General features: G+C 53.3%; 1 pseudogene; it reads right to left on the minus strand.

Annotated features, from left to right (window-relative positions):
• Window positions 1–10,339: 10,339 nt before the first annotated feature.
• Window positions 10,340–11,034, minus strand: LOC144757820 (frizzled-1-like; annotated as a pseudogene).
• Window positions 11,035–12,729: the final 1,695 nt, after the last annotated feature.

The following is a 12,729-nucleotide window of genomic DNA, read 5'->3' on the forward strand; positions in this document are numbered from 1 at the left end:
TGAGAACCTTGCTTCCCAGAGGACGTCCCTGCTGCTAGAGGACTGATCTGCTGCTTGAGGACCTTGCTTCCCAGGGGACGTCCCTGCTACTAGAGGACTGCTCTGCTGCTTGAGGACCTTGCTTCCCAGAGGACGTCCCTGCTGCTAGAGGACTGCTCTGCTGCTGAGGACCTTGCTTCCCAGAGGACGTCCCTGCTGCTAGAGGACTGCTCTGCTGCTGAGGACCTTGCTTCCCAGAGGACGTCTCTGCTGCTAGAGGACTGCGCTGCTGCTGAGGACCTTGCTTCCCGGAGGACGTCCCTGCTGCTAGAGGACTGCTCTGCTGCTGAGGACCTTGCTTCCCAGAGGACGTCCCTGCTGCTAGAGGACTGCTCTGCTGCTTGAGGACCTTGCTTCCCAGAGGACGTTCCTGCTGCTAGAGGCCTGCTCTGCTGCTGAGGACCTTGCTTCCCAGAGGACGTCCCTGCTACTAGAGGCCTGCTCTGCTGCTTGAGGACCTTGCTTCCCAGAGGACGTCCCTCCTGCTAGAGGCCTGCTCTGCTGCTTGAGGACCTTTCTTCCCAGAGGAGTTCCCTGCTGCTAGAGGACCGCTCTGCTGCTAGAGGACCGCTCTGCTGCTTGAGGACCTTGCTTCCCAGAGGACGTCCCTGCTGCTAGAGGACCGCTCTGATGCTTGAGGACCTTGCTTCCCAGAGGGCGTCCCTGTTGCTAGAGGACCGCTCTGATGCTTGAGGACCTTGCCTCCCAGAGGACGTCCCTGCTGCTAGAGGACTGCTCTGCTGCTTGAGGACCTTGCTTCCCAGAGGACGTCCCTGCTGCTAGAGGCCTGCTCTGCTGCTTGAGGACCTTGCTTCCCAGAGGACGTCCCTGCTGCTAGAGGACTGCTCTGCTGCTAGAGGCCTGCTCTGCTGCTAGAGGCCTGCTCTGCTGCTTGAGGACCTTGCTTCCCAGAGGACGTCCCTGCTGCTAGAGGACTGCTCTGCTGCTTGAGGACCTTGCTTCCCAGAGAACGTCCCTGCTGCAAGAGGCCTGCCTGGGTTCCGGAGGTCTGCACTGCTGCTGCTAGAGGCCTGCTCTGCTGCTTGAGGACTGCTCTGCTGCTGCTAGAGGCCTGCTCTGCTGCTTGAGGACCTTGTTTCCCAGAGGACGACCCTGCTGCTAGAGGACTGCTCTGCTGCTTGAGGACCTTGCTTCCTAGAGGACGTCCCTGCTGCTAGAGGCCTGCCTGGGTTCCGGAGGTCTGCACTGCTGCTACTAGAGGCCTGCTTTGCTGCTTGAGGACCTTGCTTCCCAGAGGACGTCCCTGTTGCTAGAGGACCGCTCTGCTGCTTGAGGACCTTGCTTCCCTGAGGACGTCCCTGCTGCTAGAGGACCGCTCTGCTGCTTGAGGACCATGCTTCCCAGAGGACGTCCCTGCTGCTAGAGGACTGCTCTGCTGCTGAGGACCTTGCTCCCCAGAGGACTTCCCTGCTGCTAGAGGCCTGCCTGGGTTCCGGAGGTCTGCACTGATGCTGCTAGAGGACCGCTCTGCTGCTTGAGGACCTTGCTTCCCAGAGGACGTCCCTGCTGCTAGAGGACTGCTCTGCTGCTTGAGGACCTTGCTTCCCAGAGGACGTCCCTGCTGCTTGAGGACTGCTCTGCTGCTGAGGACCTTGCTTCCCAGAGGACATCCCTGCTGCTAGAGGACTGCTCTGCTGCTGAGGACCTTGCTTCCCAGAGGATGTCCCTGCTGCTAGAGGACTGCTCTGCTGCTGAGGACCTTGCTTCCCAGAGAACGTCCCTGCTGCTAGAGGCCTGCTCTGCTGCTTGAGGACCTTGCTTCCCAGAGGACGTCCCTGCTGCTGAGGACCTTGCTTCCCAGAGGACGTCCCTGCTGCTAGAGGACTTCTCTGCTGCTTGAGGACCTTGCTTCCCAGAGAATGTCCCTGCTACTAGAGGCCTGCTCTGCTGCTGAGGACCTTGCTTCCCAGAGGACGTCCCTGCTGCTAGAGGACCGCTCTGCTGCTTGAGGACCATGCTTCCCAGAGGACGTCCCTGCTGCTAGAGGACTGCTCTGCTGCTGAGGACCTTGCTCCCCAGAGGACTTCCCTGCTGCTAGAGGCCTGCCTGGGTTCCGGAGGTCTGCACTGATGCTGCTAGAGGACCGCTCTGCTGCTTGAGGACCTTGCTTCCCAGAGGACGTCCCTGCTGCTAGAGGACTGCTCTGCTGCTTGAGGACCTTGCTTCCCAGAGGACGTCCCTGCTGCTTGAGGACTGCTCTGCTGCTGAGGACCTTGCTTCCCAGAGGACATCCCTGCTGCTAGAGGACTGCTCTGCTGCTGAGGACCCTGCTTCCCAGAGGATGTCCCTGCTGCTAGAGGACTGCTCTGCTGCTGAGGACCTTGCTTCCCAGAGAACGTCCCTGCTGCTAGAGGCCTGCTCTGCTGCTTGAGGACCTTGCTTCCCAGAGGACGTCCCTGCTGCTGAGGACCTTGCTTCCCAGAGGACGTCCCTGCTGCTAGAGGACTTCTCTGCTGCTTGAGGACCTTGCTTCCCAGAGAATGTCCCTGCTACTAGAGGCCTGCTCTGCTGCTGAGGACCTTGCTTCCCAGAGGACGTCCCTGCTGCTAGAGGACTTCTCTGCTGCTTGAGGACCTTGCTTCCCAGAGGACGTCCCTGCTGCTAGACGCCTGCTCTGCTGCTTGAGGACCTTGCTTCCCAGAGGATGTCCCTGCTACTAGAGGCCTGCTCTGCTGCTGAGGACCTTGCTTCCCAGAGGACGTCCATGCTGCTAGAGGTCTGCTCTGCTGCTTGAGGACCTTGCTTTCCACAGGACGTCCCTGCTGCTAGAGGCCTGCTCTGCTGCTTGAGGACCTTGCTTCCTAGAGGACGTCTCTGCTGCTAGATGCCTGCCTGGATTCCGGAGGTCTGCACTGCTGCTGCTAGAGGACCGCTCTGCTGCTTGAGGACCTTGCTTCCCAGAGGACGTCCCTGCTGCTAGAGGCCTGCTCTGTTGCTTGAGGACCTTGCTTCCCAGAGGACGTCCCTGCTGCTAGAGGCCTGCTCTGCTGCTTGAGGACCTTGCTTCCCAGAAGACGTCCCTGCTGCTAGAGGCCTGCTCTGTTGCTTGAGGACCTTGCTTCCCAGAGGACGTCCCTGCTGCTAGAGGCCTGCTCTGCTGCTTGAGGACCTTGCTTCCCAGAGGACGTCCCTGCTGCTAGAGGACTGCTCTGCTGCTGAGGACCTTGCTTCCCCGAGGACGTCCCTGCTGCTAGAGGCCTGCTCTGCTGCTTGAGGACCTTGCTTCCCAGAGGTCTTCCCTGCTGCTAGAGGCCTGCTTGGGTTCCGGAGGTCTGCACTGCTGCTGCTAGAGGACCGCTCTGCTGCTTGAGGACCTTTCTTCCCAGAGAACGTCCCTGCTGCTAGAGGCCCGTTATGCTGCTTGAGAACCTTGCTTTCCAGAGGACGTCCCTGCTACTAGAAGCCTACCTTGATGCTTGACGGAGAACTGTACCATCTCCATGAATACAGGACCACCAAACATGAGTGCAAGGGATAGTTGGCTAGCCTTCTGTGTGAGCTACAGGGGCATAACAAGCTCCAGAGACCTTGAAATCTACACCTCATCTCTGTTGGACTGTGTGTTAATACCCCCTTCCCCCCACCAAATCGTGTCTTCCAGGTCTTGCACTCTTGGAAGTGGTATTAGAGGTCCTGCTCCTGCCTAGCCCTAAATGTGGGACTTCTAAAAAGTCTCACTGAAAGTACTAGAAGAACTGACAGAAGACTAGGAGCTGCCTGACAGTGGATCCACCCTAGGTGAATTGACCGTTGGTCTGACTGTGTAGTAGCTCCTGCTACGTTAGTCTATGCAGCGGCAAATCCTGCTCACCAGGGCCGCTCAGTGATAGTGTCTGGCTTAATGGAGCCCTCTTCTGCTACAGATTGTAGCTCTGTCACGCTGGAGGTTTCGGTCTTCCAAAATGTTGTCTAAGTCTGAAGGTAAACATTTTCACTGGGCTCGATGGTGACCAGCTCCCAATTGATGACGACTGCAAGAAAGCTGGCTCTGTATATATTATACCAAAGTGAGGTATAGTTTGCACAGAATCCAGCGGATCCCCGAAGGTAGGCAGAGGTAAAAGTAGATAGTACCTCACCCTCTATTTGTGGTTGTGTTGTTGAGCAGTGAGGCCTTATCAGAGGGTAGTGCTAAGCATTTATTGTACACACTCAGGCAAGGAATACTTTCACACACTCAAGGACTGAACTCAGACCAACTTGTTTGTATAAAATATTATTTAGTTGTAGTTTATTTTTATAGAGCCAAGCCCGGCCTGGTACAGGTATGTATAGCAATACTTTGTAGAAATATATGCAATCAAATGACAGTTCAAATGCAGTGAATCAATATACAGTTGAATTACTTTGTAATTACTTTTCCTGCTCAGTCAGGTATCTCAAGATCCCTGGTTGGTACATTTCCTGTGGGAAGGAAGAACATGGTCAATGTTTCTGCACATTTGTTTCAGTTTTTATAATGTACTCATGAGCAAATATCTAGTTCTCTGAAAGCAGAACTGGGGTTTACGGGTCCATGGGTAAGAGTAAGTTCACAGTGTGGCAGTAAGTTGCACCACCAGCGGCACAGAGGCAACCAGGTGCGAAGTGCACGCTCCGTATGTTAGCCAATGGACTAGCATGGCTGTGGGAGTGGTGGACTGCGGCAAGCAGGCCACCAAGTTGGATAAACATGGACTCCTGGGGTTAGGGACAACACGGAGGCAAAATGGCCCACACAAGAACTACACTGCCAGTGGCACAGAGGCAGCTGGGTGTAGGATGCAGTCCTGGCTGTGGTTATAGGCATCGGTCAAGGATTCCTCCGAATCGGTCAGTTGCTGTAGGCGAAGGAGATCTTTAGGAGTTGCTGCTTTTGGGCCTGCTTCGTTCGATGACAGAATCAGTCGGACAGTTGTGGTTGGTTCCTCTGGACTGCTTCAACTCTTTCGTTTGGTGCGTTTGCCTTCGGTTGTAGTTGAGAAGAGATCTTCAGTTGACGACTGCATGTTGGTTTTTAGGAGCTTGCTTGTCGGGCATCACTATGATCCAGGCTTGGATCACTGGTAGGACCTCCTTGAGAGTTTGATTCACTCCTGCTCAGGCTCGGGTTGTCAGGTACAGAGTGGAGGTGACCCACGGAGTGGGCCAGAATCAATGTTGGTTTAGCTTGAACAAGTCCGATGCTCACAGTTGACAAAAAAATCTTTTAGGATTTGAAGGCAGGGTGAGTTCTCTGGGTTTTTGAGGACTGCCGACTGCAGGACACACCGAAGTTCTTTTGGAGGAGTCCGAGGTTGGGAAAGGCCGGTAGGGCTGGGGCCAAGTCAGTAGTTGTCCTCCTCGTCGCAAGGCTTTTCGGTCTTTCTTCTTTTCTCCTATTCGGCTCTGGTCTGAGGAGCCAAAGTTTGGTGTTGCCCCTAAATACTCAATTTTGGGGTGTGACTGGTAGAGACAGGTTGGGGCTAATGGGCCCCTTCCTTGGGGTGGGTACAGCCCCTTGCGCTGTGCAGTGACATATAGTATGTATCAAGGTCCCCTCTTCATGCCCGCAGCAGAGACACACCGGGGAAGCCACCAAGCCCGCCCTCCAGAGCCTAACCCTGGTAAAATAAACCCGGTGGAGGTATTTAAATTGAATAATCCACAGGCGCACTGCAATAGCCGCCCCACACAGGGGAAGCCAAAGCTTCTGTCCAGTCCTCTTCTTCCATCTGGCCCACATCACCCTCCCAGGCCTCCCACAGACGCTGCAAAGAGGAGGAACCGTCCGTAACCAGGGACTGATAGATTTTGGAGATCTTATGGTCTAGGAGGTCCCCGATAAAAACCTTAGCCGGGCTAAAGTCGAGACCCTCCAAGCTGGGAGCAAAAGCATGCTGAAATTGTAAATATTTAAGGAACTGATAGACGTCTGAATGTCTGGAAAGGATTTCAACACCATACCGTGCATAACGTCCCCCAGAGTAGATATCCCGATGTTATCTCAATTGCGAAACCCGGAGAGACTCCGCAACTGCAGAAAACGGTCGTTGTGCCATAATGGGGTCTCCCTAGTCAATCTATTCCACCAGCCCATCTTCCGCAATGTCTGCCTCCAGATCTGAAAAACACTCTGTGTGACAGGCAGAAGGAGACGCCTCAACGGAGCAGAGTATAGAATAATGTGTAGGGACTGGTCCCCCATGCGGCGCCGCTCCACGCGTACGCTGGGTCTACCCTGTCTCCATACCACCACTCGTTTAAGACAAGTAGATGCAATGCAACATAATAACATAATAGGACCAAATATCAGAGGTTGCCAGTCCCCCGCTATATGTACATAGGAAGCACGTCTGGACCGTCACCCTCACCGCCCCACCCTCCCAAACGAACTGTCCCAGAACTGAATTCACCTGCCGGAACCACCGTGGGGGAATCTGATAGGGATGATTTTGTAATTGATACAGTAGTCGCGGGAGTGACACCATCTTAAAGATGGCTGACCGGCCGTAGATGGACAGAGGTATGTGGGACCGGGTCTTAATGTCCTCACGCACCCGCTCCCATACAGGTACAAGATTATGTTCCCAGGCCGTGGTGGGGGAATCGGACAAATACACCCCCAAATATTTCATGCCCCCTTGTACTACCTGTACAGAGGACGCCCAAGAACCAAGCTCGCCCGACCTCCCAACACCCACAGGGTGGACTTCCGAGGGTTCATATATAAACAAGATGTTACCCCAAAGATCTGCATAATACAAAACAGCTGAGGGTGCGTTCGTTCCAGGTTGGTAAGAAACAACAAAACATCGTCAGCATAAAGGATGATGCAATCGGACAGTCCATGCACCCATTCAAACGCGGACACCTGAACGTCCATCCTAACCCAAGCAGCCAAGGGTTCCATTGCTAAAGTGAAAAGATATGGGGCTAATAGACACCCCTGCCTGGTGCCCCGCCCAATAGGGAATGCGGAAGAAACAAAGCCTGCCACTCGCACCGAGGCCGTTAAGTCAGTATACAAGAGGGTGAGGTAGAACAAAAAACACGGTCCGAAATTCAGCCACCGCAGTAGCGCAAATAAATAGACCCAACTCAAGGAGTCAAACGCCCGGTCCATATCCGCCAACAGAAGCGCTGCCCGTTCCCCCAGTCCCTGGATCGTCGAGACTGCCACATGAGCCTGCCTAATATTATGGCGTGTTACACGCTGGGACATATACCCAGCTTGGTCCGGGTGTACCAGTAAGGCTATGTGAAGGCAGAGGCAGTTCGCCAAAGCTTTAGCTAATATCGGTCAGGAGGGAGATAGGGCGATACGAGGCGTGTTGCTCCGGCTGTCTACCAGGCTTATGAAAAACTACTATATCAGCATATTTGTAGTGCTGGGCAGACACATCCAGTGCCTGGCCTCCTCCACCACCCTGCGGTAGTGGGGTCCCAGCTGCAAAAAATATATTTTTTTTAATTCGCAGGGAAAGCCTTTAGGGCCTGGGGCCTTGCCAGAATCAATATCACCCAAGGCCGCCTTCGTCAGTAAGCGGGCCTTCCAATTGTTCCCTAACCGCATCCGAGAGTGCCTTCGGTGGGAGTTCGTCCAAGAAACGATCAATGACTTCCGCTGGGAGGCATTCCTTAGGGGCATATAACTGAGCATAATACTCTGCAAAACTGCATGCAATAGCTGACGTGCCTGACACAGGTAGGCCATCCGACTCCACGACACCTGGAAGGTCCTGGGGTGCGAATCAAACCCTGACACAATCGGTGCAGCATTTTACTAGATTTGTCACCCCATTGGTAGATCCTACTACGGATAGTAAGCCAGGCCTGTCGAGCCTCATATAAGCGGATATGAGAGTATTCCTGCTGCGCTAACAGGTCGCCACATCTATAGAAACTCTTTTCAATGGGACACCCCAGGGAGGCTCCTGAGATCCCCCTCACAGAAAAAACATGTGACTCTCAGATTTTCAGGACCAGATGGGGTGGTCGCTCCTTTTCGGTAGCAGCCGCCATGCTATTGAATTCCCTACCCACCATTACCTCCAGCGTGGACTCTAATCCGGTTTTTAAAAAACCTCTGAAAACCTGGCTTATCTCATCTAAGGTTGCTGCAGGTGTACTTCTTTCATTTCGCCTCGTTTGTCTGCTCTAGCGCCTTGACACCTTTGGGTAGAAGTACACTCGCTAAATAATATCCAATCCTATCAAGCCGCACCACCTGTTGATTTAGCTATGAGGTCAATATGGAATATTGAAACATTTTCCCTGATCGTTTATCGCAGTTTTCAAGGAGAAGGGTCTGCTCTGTGAGAGAGCTAGCGCTTGGCTGCAGTTCCTGTTCAGTATTGTGAATAGAGGCATCCTATAATGAATCAATCAGAAATCTGCTCCTTTGTGGCCGGAATATTTTAGGTTCTCAAGCCGCAAAACTGCAACTCAAAGCAAAAAACGAATAGGAGGTTTCTGGTAAAGAAAAGGCTGCTCTGGAAACTAAGAAGCAGCAGGCTAAACACAAAAGAAAGACTGACTCTCTTCCACTGCAGGAGTCCATTAAGAGTGGAACATGATGAGTGTTCTGCAAGAGGACAAGTATATCAGACAGAAAAGTGAAAGTGACCTGGACTCTTCATACAGTCTAGGGTGCACCCCCTGCTCCCCCAGAGGTGTTTGGCCCGGATTTATAACTCCATAGAACAAGGACTCAGCTTAATGCACCAAACAAAATGAGTCAAAATCTAACTGGTTTTTGACTCAAACACTGCTCGCTGAGCAGCACTGCGTAGGGAGTGTTTTTTGGTAACTACCAGCCCCACTAGATGAGATGGGAAACACAGTACAACTCCCAAAACTCTTTTCATAAATTAATAACACACTTAAAACAAGCATTTACAATGCAATGGTCTCGTCTTTGTTAAAGTTAGAGCTATTGGCATTGCAAATGGCATTGTTTTCATTTTTTTTTTTTTAAACATAAATAGATGGTATTGTCATTTACAATGGCAATAGGTGAGCTTTAGAGGATAGTAGAGAGTATTAGCAGACACAGAGCCCCCCCCACACACACACACAGAGCCACACACACACACACAGAGCCACACACACACACACACACAGAGCCACACACACACAGAAAGCCCCCCACACACACACAGAGGGAACAGAGGCAAGAAAAGCGAGCACAACAGGGAACAGAGGCAAGAAAAGGATCACAACCAGGGAACAGAGGCAAGAAAAAACGATCACAACCAGGGAAGAGAGGCAAGAAAAAACGATCACAACCAGGGAAGAGAGGCAAGAAAAACAATCACAACCAGGGAACAGAGGCACACACACACCCACAGAGCCACACACACAGGGCCACACACACACACACAGCCACACACACAGCCACACACACACACACAGCCACACACACACAGTTACACACACACACAGTTACACACACACACAGCTACACACACACACAGCCACACATCTTCCATCCATTCACCCATCCAGACATATACCCACCTACTGAATCATCCATCAAACATACAATCCACCCATCCAACACCTAACTCAATTCAACCATCCACTGGCTCAATTCAAACATAAAACTCCTTCCAGCCACCCATTGACTTGTGCATTCCATTAACTTCATCAATGTAACTACCATTCAACTGGACCACCCACTAACTCATGCATCCACTGACTCCATCCACCTGCTGACTCATGCATCCACGTGCTATTGATTACCTTTTTGCCTTTAGGAAAGCTATCAAGACCTTTCTGTTCACCTCACTATAAATGGGATCGGTCCTTTTGATATTTCTCAGTCTGGTATTTGTTGTTTGTGCCCTCTTTGTGGCTAGCCCTGGGACGCCCCTTTGCTGGGGCAGCTGTGCCCTCTATAAAAACGGTTAACATAACATAACATAACAAAAAATTGTCAACATAACACTGACTCATGCATCCACCCAACCACCACTCAACTCCATTCACCCACGGACACATACGTCCAACCATCAATTCATGAATCCACCAACTCTATTCAACCAACCACCACTCAACTTTATCCACCCACTGACTCCATCCACCCAACCATCACTCATCCACATTCACCCACTGACCCCATCCACCACTGTACTCCATCCACCCACCAACTCATGCATTCACTGACTCCATCCACCCAACCACCACTCAACTCCATTAACTCAATGAAACATATATCTACCACTGTACTCTATCCACCCACTGACTCATGCATCCACTGACTCCTAACAGTTTGAGCCCCTCAGTCACTTCGGGACACTCGCCGAGTCTCTGCCCCTCACTTTCCAAGCCCCCACCCCGCCGCCTTCCTCGTACACACTCTCACATCACCGTCCTTAGCTGCCCACAGGTAGCCTCCGCCCCTCCCTCCCTGAAGCGCCGTCAGAGCCCGGATTACCGTGGGCAGCTTCCACTTGATCATGAAGACCGTGAAGTCCGGGCTCATGTGCCGGTGGCCGTGGCCAGCTGGCAGGCAGGGGATGGCGTAGCTCTAGCAGCTCTGAGTGACCCAGGCGTGCTCCCACTGCTCCCAGAAGGCCTGCTCGTAGAAGTAGCAGGCTATTACGATGGTGGCAGGCACGGTGTAGAGCACGCTGAAGATGCCAATGCGCACCATCAACTTCTCCAGCTTCTCGGTCTTTGTGCCATCGTGCTTCATGATGGTGCGAATGCGGAAAAGTGACACAAAGCCAGCCAGCAGGAAGGAGGTGCCAATGAAGAGCACGAAGCAACGCAGAGCGTCCACGCTGTTGATGCCCACAAAGCAGCCGCCGCTCAGCACATCGACGTTCACTTGTCCCATGGCTAAACTGTTGATGGTCTTGACAGCGGGCACAGTCCAAGCAGCCAGTGGAAGTACTACGAGTTGGCTCCAATGACTTTGTGGCCCTACTTCATGCCAGCCGCCAGGAACCAGGTGAGAAAGATAACTCACCAGATGGACGAGGCCATGCTGAAGAAGTACAGCAGCATGAGTAACCATTTCAAAAGGGGGTGGGGTCGCACACCACTCACTATTCCCTGCTGATGAGGGGTAAATACCCCGAAACACGTGTCCAGGGATGGCGAAGATGGATACATCGCAGAATACTTAACTACACAGACCACAGTCCTTAGGGGCGATCCCGCTGGTGAGTGAGTGGTGTGCGACCCCACCCCCTTTTTGAAGCATGAGTAACCAATTGGGTCAGGACCCAAGAAAGCAAAGCCATTGTTTACCTGTGCTCAGGTCATGCTGCTATCAGGCCGCCACCGAGCATACCTGACCTCAGGCTATCGGCTGCCAGCGCTAAGGAGAGGCAGGGCCAGGCCCCTCCCTGCAGCAGTGGCTCGCCTTCCCTTCAGAGGGAGCCTCAGTCCGCTGTGTCAGGTGCCCCACAAGACTCACCTGGGCTTGTGAAGCGATACTGCAGAGACGACAGGGACCACCGCCCCTGTTCCCAAACAACCCCCGCGGGGAACAACACCCGTCACGGATTGGATGGATCCAGGGAAGGGGGCCAAATAAATAACGGGAGTGGCCTTGGTGGACGGGTCGCAGGGCAGGGTCTTGGCACAGCTGGGAAACAAGAGGAGATCAGATGAGGAATAGGTACTATTTCTGCAGCAGAACACTCCACAACACGCATGCAGGATGGAGCCCTTGGCTCCGGTACTCACCAAGACACACTCGTGCCGAACCCAGGAAGACGTCACAACGTAGCGTCCAGGTACCTTGGTGCCTTGTAGTATAAACGAAAGGAAGCGCTCCTGTGCCAGAACCACCAATAACAAAGAAACAACAGAAGGCGCTCCTGCGCATAAATGACCAATAACAAAACTCCAGGGTAAGCGCTATAGCGCGGCCGAATGCATGTTTGAACAATGCTCCTGCGGCACATGCAATAGAACAGCAGTGTTCCTACGCGTCATGCGTCAGGTCACTAGTAGCAGTGCTCCTGTGTAAGTAAAGTACAAAACAAACAAAGCCTGTCACAGCGCTCCTGCGCTTGCTAACAGAACATGCAGCAGCGCTCCTGCGTAAGTAAAGTACAAAACAAATAAAGCCTGTCACAGCGCTCCTGCGCTTGCTAACAGACATGCAGCAGCGCTCCTGCGCCAGGATAGGGTTAATCCAACAATGGAGCACTGCGCTCCTGCACACAGCAACCGGATCAAGCGGAGATAGAAACCCCGCAAGGTAGTCTGAGCCCCGAGGGCTCGAAGAAGTACTAGACAGCACAGCACACGCTGGTACTCGAAATGCGGCCAGAAGGAAGTAACGCAACGCCAGGAGGCTAGGGGCAGGCGTCACCGTGACTAGTCGTGCCGTGGAACTCCAGGGATCAGGTTACGGCAGAACCAGTCCGATGCCGTCAGCTTGAGCTCCGAGCACGATCCAGAAAGCGGAATCAGAAGCGCCGACCCGGAGGTGCTTCCTGCCTTTAACCCTAGTCCCCCGGAAGCGCTGTCATTGGCCGGAGGACTAGACCGGGATACTCTTTCCGGCCGGAAGTGAGTATTCCCGCATGCATGTTGTGGTGTTTGAACGGCGGAAAACCGCCACCTGACACGCTGCAAGCGTCCTCCTTGCTCAGAGATGTGCCCACGTGGACTGGCACCCGAAGGTCTGAAGACACCCGTGGCGGCCGTGTGCCCTTTGCCCTCCGTGCCCTCTTTCTTGTGAGC

This window comes from Lissotriton helveticus, chromosome 1_1 (assembly GCF_964261635.1).
Source record: "Lissotriton helveticus chromosome 1_1, aLisHel1.1, whole genome shotgun sequence".
Classification (NCBI taxonomy): domain Eukaryota; kingdom Metazoa; phylum Chordata; class Amphibia; order Caudata; family Salamandridae; genus Lissotriton; species Lissotriton helveticus.